Source organism: Lithobates pipiens, unplaced genomic scaffold (assembly GCF_037356315.1).
Source record: "Lithobates pipiens isolate NorthernLeopardFrog02 unplaced genomic scaffold, aLitPip1_a1.2 Scaffold_11, whole genome shotgun sequence".
Lineage (NCBI taxonomy): Eukaryota > Metazoa > Chordata > Amphibia > Anura > Ranidae > Lithobates > Lithobates pipiens.
This window is the reverse complement of record NW_027507696.1, coordinates 23935350-23942723: the sequence shown is the minus strand read 5'-3', so window position 1 is coordinate 23942723 and position 7374 is coordinate 23935350.

Here is a 7374-nt window from a genome sequence, read left to right as displayed (position 1 = left end):
GGCTTCTCCCTGTCGCCAAGTAGTGCAACGTGGCGACGAGCCTCTGCTCCGGAGTGATGGCTTGCCGCATGCAGGTATCCTGCCTGCTGATATAAGGGGTCAGCAAAGCCAGCAGACGGTGAAAAACGGGGTCCGTCATCCTGAGATAATTCCTGAAATCATCAGGATTATTCTCACGGATCTCACGGAGTAAAGGCATATGCGAGAATTGGTCGCGCTGGCGCAACCAATTCTTTGTCCATGAACTCCTCCTCGCCCTGTTCACAGACTGGGCTCGGGTCAAAGTATTAACCCCAACACCAAGCCCCCATATAGCACGAACTCGCGAACGAGTACGTCCACTCTCCATGGCTTTGAAACGGTCGGCTGGACAAACAAGCTTAACTGAACGCACTTAAGAACAGCCAGACCTATGAAGAACGACCTGAAACCCAGAAACGAGCGGACCAGAAGCGCCTAACAACAGGTACCAACTGATCCACGCGTACCGAAAGACAGATACAAACCTCACAGGCAGACTGCGCCGCAGAAAACGGACAAATTAATCTGAAGTATGAAAAGCGCGAATCGTCTCTAACCAAACTTCTACTAACGCAAAGTCAGCAGAAGGAGCCCAAAGGGTGCTTTGCTGTGTCTTGGACTTCCTATTTCTAGTCCCGTCATACGTGCTGTACGTCATTGCGCAAGCTTTCGTCGGACTGTTTGGGTATCCGTGTGTGGTCAAGTCCATTCAGTGGAAAGTACGACGGACTGTCCGTCGGATTGTATGATGGACTAAGTACGCCATACAATCCGCTCGTGTGTACGCGGCATAAGGCACACCTGTGCAATAATCATGCTGTCTAATCAGCATCTTGATATGCCATGCCTGTAAGGTGGATAGATTATCTTGGAAAAGGAGAAGTGCTCACTAACACAGATTTAGACGATTTTGTGAACAATATTTGAGAGAAATAGGCCTTTTGTTTACATAGAAAAAGTCATAGATCTTTGAGTTCAGCTCATGATAAATAGGGGCAAACACAAAAGTGTTGTGTTTATAATTTTTCTCGGTGTATATATAATTAGAGATTTAAACTGCAGGGTCAAAATTTGATTTTTGTAGACTACAAATGCTATAAGGTACAATATTCAAAGCTGTGACATCTCTAAAAACATAAAGAAATGTTCTAGGACTCAAGGAGGTTTAGGGAGAAAAGGCCTTGAACTCACAAGGTAACAGCTGTTGAGATGGTATATCAACCACACAATGGGGTTGATTTACTTAACCCCACTAGCGGTAATCCCGAGTCTGGCTGGGGTTAGGAATTTACTGATAGAAGCGGTAACCCAGAGCCAGAATCGGGATCGCTTCGCTGGATGCAGGGGAAGACACAGGTAGACTTACTTACCTTGTCCCCTGGATCCAGCGATGTCCCCCGTGCTGTGTGATCGAGCTGTCCTCCATTCGATTCACAGTGCCGAATGCCGCCGAGCTCTGTTCCCTGCGGCGTTATGGCGCACGGGAGCGGAGAACAGCAGCAAATTTAAAATAGTAAAAAGACACGAAACACACACAGCACGGTAATCTTACAGATTACCGTGCTGTATTACAAAATACACACCCCCTTTGTCCCTAGTGGTCTGTGCAATGCCCTGCATGCACTTTTATATTATAAATACAGTTTTTTTTCTGCCTGGAATTTGGAGATTGTCCATAGCAACCAAAACGTGTCCCTTTTTCAGTGTTTTAGGATTTAATTACATTATTGAATAATTTTTATTATTCTTTATTATATTATAAACTTTATCATACACGGGATGTCTGCTAGACTCTGGTTTGAACAGATTTAAGAGCGTTATTCCTAAGAATTACAGGACTAAAAAATAAAACGCCAGATTTCCATGCAAAATAATTGTACCGCTTTCAGCACCTAATTCCAGACTGAATCATACCGCCAGGGAGGTTAATGCATGGAACATGATAATTTTCAAAATGAATTTTCACTTACCTTAGTGAATGCAAAAAAAACACCCAATCAAGTACAAGGAGGGTTACAAAAACAGAATTTTTGCTACACATGATTGAATAATTGAAGTCAATACAACTTCACCCTATTCACTAAGCTAGATATTTGCAAAGTGAATTTTCTCTTTGCCAAGTCAATTTCATTAGGTTAGTGAATGCAGTTAAATTGTGCTGACTTTAATAATTCAAACATGTGAAAGCAAAAATTCATTTTTTTTTTTTTTCTTTGCACCTAATTGGCTATTTTTTGCAAAGTGAACATTCATTTTATAAAAGCAACATGCTCTGCTCCTTTAGTAAAAACCTGAGAGAGTGCATTATTTTCAGTTAGCTGGTTGTCTCATATACTTGCTCTGAAAGAAGGAACAGTAAAGTACAACCAGTGTGCAGCACTATAAACTATATATAGAAACATGCTTTTAAACATTGATATTCATTGATTTTAACATTAAACTGATTCCTTTTGAATATATATATATATATATATATATATATATATATATATATATACAAAGGATGGCAGCTTATTTTCTGGACAGCTGGTGTGTTTGCCCATTTTTTTGGGTTGTGGTCTCTTTAAGGTGGATGAATTTTAGTACTCAAGGGATCTAACCCATGCAGGGTAAAGGGTTACAGGGTAGTCCGGTTGGAGAGTTACAGTACTCTCTGGATTGATAAGTCCTCATTTGGGACCCAGAATTTGCACATCCCCAGTGACCCCGCACACTGCGGGGGATCTATCAAAACTGGAGCAGGCACAAACTGGAGCAGCTGTGCATGGCAGCCATGTGCTCATTTTGAGGGGCTCCCACCATCCCTGTGCTGTGCTCATTATGTGGGGCTCCCACCATCCCTGTGCTGACTTCCTCCTGGGGCTGTACCCCTGCTGTGCTCAGTATGTCAGCACAGCACAGGGATGGTGGAAGCCCCTCATAATGAGCACAGCAGGGGTACAGCCCCTAAAGGAAATCAGCATAGCACAGGGATGGTGGGAGCCCCTCATAATAAGCATAATGAGTCGACGACTGTCATATTGAGAAAGGTATTTTTTCTCTTTTTAAATTCATCATAACTAATGTTCGTAATTGTTACGAAAAGCTAACGAACCCAACGATCCAAAATATATTATGTACAAAATTCAGAAGCATGGCAATTCGTATTTCGGATCCTCCCAAATGTAAGAATTTACGGAAATTTGTACGAATTTTTGATTCGTATGAAACTAATCGCACATGTCTATTATCCTGCTGGAAGTAGCCATCAGAAGATGGGTACACTGTAGCCATAAAGGGATGGACATGGTCGGTAACAATACTCAGGTAGGGCGCTGTGTTTAAACAATGCTCAACTGGTACTAAAGCCCCGTACACACTATCAGATTGTCTGCTGAGTTTTTCCTTCAGATTTACCAAAACCATATAATATGAGGTCAAACCTTAGGAGTTTCAATGTGTATGCAATCAGGCAGGCCCTTCTACTACATGGTTTTGGTAAATCTGAAGGAAAAACTCAGCAGACAATCTGATAGTGTGTACGGGGCTTAAGGGGCCCAAAGTGTGCCAAGAAAATATCCCCCACACCATTACACGACTACCACCAGCCTGAACCATTGATACAAGGGGGGGATAGATCCATGCTTTCATGTTGTTTACGCCAAATTCTGACTCTACCATCTGAATGTTGCAGCTGAAATCGAGACTCATCAGACCAGGCAATGTTTTTCCAATCTTCTATTGTCCAATTTTGGTGAGCCTGTGTAAATTGTAGCCTCAGTTTCCTGTTCTTAACTGACAGGAGTGACACCCAATGTGGTCTTCTGCTGCTGTAGCCCATCTGCTTCAAAGTTTGATGTGTTGTGCATTCAGAAATGGTATTCTGCATACCTTAGTTGTAACGAGTGGTTATTTGAGTTACTGTTGCCTTTCTATCATCTCAATCAAGTCTGCCCATTCTCTTCTGACCTCTGACATCAACAAGGCATTTTTGTCCACACAACTGCCACTCACCAGATATTTTCTCTTTTTCGGAACATTCTATTGTAAGCCCTAGAGATAATTGTGTATTAAAATCCCAGTAGATCAGCAATTTGAAATACTCAGACCAGCCTGTCTCGGACCGATTACCATACCAAGTTCAAAGTCACTTGCCCCTTTCTTCCCCATTCTGATGCTTGGTTAACTTCAGAAAGTCGTCTTCACCTAGATGCCTAGTTTCTGCCATTGAACAGGTGTACATAATAAAGTGGCCGTGAGTGTATATATATATATATATATATATATATATATATATATATATATAAAATATTAAAAAGAATGTACAGTCCCTTTAAAGAATAGATAAAAGTGTTTGGAGTAAGGTAACAGAAGGCTCTGCTGAGTCAAAGCCAAAAGTCATAAAATATGATGCATCACCAATTATACCATAATCCTCTCTTCTTCTTGCCATTATTTCCAGCTCTCATTGCTCAGGTTTGGAGTTATTTTTTTTAATGTAAATTAGTTCTCGTAATCCATCTAGAACATTAACAATTAAAACACCACTGTTCAAATGGCTCCCATTTAGTCCTTATCTTTAATTGCTCTATACCATTATTCCTTTACGGTTAGCTACAATTATGTGTGGCAAATATAGTTTCACAAACAAATAAACAGCATGTGAGATATTCTGTTTCTGGCTGTGAAACCTAAGCTTCTAGTGTTAATGGCAATATTTAGATACAAATGCAAAGTATACAATGAAATAGCATGACATTTTACAAAGTTATATTGTATATATATATATATATATATATATATATATATATATATATATATACTGTAGATAATTCTGCACACTATAAAGTTGAATTAATAAAGGAATAACTTTCACTCAAACTGTGTTTATTTAAACTGTTCAATCCAAAAAAAAATTAAATGTCTATATTTTTTTTTTCTTATACCTGACTGGGTCCTTCATGTGAAAATAGACAGGAGTAGAAAAACTCTTCTGAGGATGCCAATTGCTGCACACTCTCCTACATTTATGGTGTGAAGCAAGGGCTTCTTGATCACCATATACCAATTAGTGTACACAATACTGGGCAAAGGTATACAAAAATCACCTAGGGATACATTGTTGAACTTGAAACCATCAGAATGCACAAACATTCAATTTCACCATGTGACGTTTCTGTTCACTGCAACAAACCAAACCCTTGCAAAAGCATTGAGGTCATCCATCACTCTGGTGAAGTACAAGATGACATGGTTCTTGATCCAGGAGAGAATAGCCGCAATTCCCATAAATACAGTCTGTAAATTTGAATGTATATAGACCCTATGGGAAGAACATTACCTCCCTAAAGATTTTGATTGGTCCTTATAAGCTCTTTGAAGTAGATTATTTCCACGACTGGCCCCATGGTACTGCAAAGATTCACTCCCTGGCTTCCTCCCCACTCCACACCTTGACACTCTTACCAGTGCCTCCTTCACCTATATATTGTTTTCTTCTTAAGCCGCGTACACACGGGCAGACTGTATGGCCTACTTAGTCCGTCATACAATCCGACGGACAGTCCGTCATACTTTCGAATGAACGGACTTGACCACACACACCAATTTTGAGCGGACTAATACGGCGTACTAAGTCCGCCATACTATCCGCCCTACTTTTGAAATGAACGGACTCGCCCACACACGCGGAGGAAAGTCCGCTCATTTCGAGCACGTCTCCAGGTAGGCGGGGCCCGCGAAGGAGACGTCGCTGACCCCGCTGCCTGGAATGGACTTAAAGGGGAACCCCAACACCGAAAAAAATCGGCGTGGGGGTCCCCCCCAAGTCCACAGCAGACCCTTGTCCGAGCACGCTACCCGGCCGGCCAGGAAAGGGGGGCGAGTGAGCCGTACCAGGCCGCGTGCCCTCAACATGGGGGGGTGCCTTGGGGAAGGGGGGGCCGCGCGGCCCCCCCACCCCAAAGCACCTTGTCCCCATGTTGATGAGGACAAGGGCCTCTTCCCGACAACACTGGCCGTTGGTTGTCGGGGTCTGCGGGCGGGGGGCTTATCGGAATCCGGGAGCCCCCTTTAATAAGGGGGCCCCCGGATACCGGCCCCCCACCCTATGTGAATGAGTATGGGGTACAATGTACCCCTACCCATTCACCTGTAAAATAAAAGTACAAAAAAAAAACACAACACACGAGATAAAATACTTTATTGCACAGCTCCGGGGGTCTTCCGTCTTCAGGGGTCTTCTCGCCGGACTCCTCCGCTATCTTCTTGTAGCTCTTTTACTAGCGGAGGAGTCCGGCTTTCTTCCTCGCCGCCGGCCTCTTCTCCCGACTTCGGGGGTCTTGTCCCCCTCTTCGGTTCTTCTGCCGGGCCACCGCGCCTTCTTATAGCTCTTTTACACCGCGCGGCCCCCCCTTCCCCAAGGCACCCCCCCATGTTGAGGGCACGCGGCCTGGTACGGCTCAGGAGGGGGGGGCGCTCGCTCGCCCCCCTTTCCTGGCCGGCCGGGTAGCGTGCTCGGACAAGGGTCTGTTGTGGACTTGGGGGGGACCCCCACGCCGATTTTTTTCGGCGTTGGGGGTCCCCTTTAAGTCCTTACCAGGCGGCGGGGCCAGCGACGTCTCCTTCGCGGGCCCCGCCTACCTGGATACCCGCTCGAAATGAGCGGACTTTTCTCCGGGCGGGAAAAGTCCGCTCATTTCAAAAGTACGGCGGACTGGCACACACACGGGCGGATTGTCCGCCGAAATGCGAGTACGACGGACAGTATTACGGAAATTCCGAAATACTTAGTCCGCCAGACTGCACGCTGAAAAAGTCCGCTGAAGCCCACACACGAGCGGACTGTCCGCTGAAATGTGTTTCGGCGGACTAAGTAGGCCATACAATCCGCCCGTGTGTACGCGGCTTTACTTTCTACATCTTGACTTTTTACCTGATGCTCATGCCATCCATATTCTCCCTTAATATGGTGCTTGCTCTCTGGTCAAAGTAATCTATTGCCGCACATAGGGATGAGCTTCGTGTTCAAGTCGAACGTACGTTCGACTCGAACATTGGCTGTTCGTCCGTTCGGCGAAGTCCGAACATTTTGGTCCGTTCGCATCAAATTCGTGTGGCGCTCACGGCCCACAATGCACTGCGATGGCGCAATGCATTGCTGGCTCATGATTGGCCAAGCATGCACTGTGACCCCGCATGCTTGGCCAATCGCAGCGCCAGCAGCGAGGAGAGCCATCATCATAGCTCAGGCTGTGTAGTGCACGCCCCACACTATATAAGGCCGCCATCGCGGCGGCCTCGTGTAGTGTGTTGGCGTCTGAAGCAGTGGGTGTTCTGTGTACCTTCAACACAGTACACACCGATCGTTTTCGG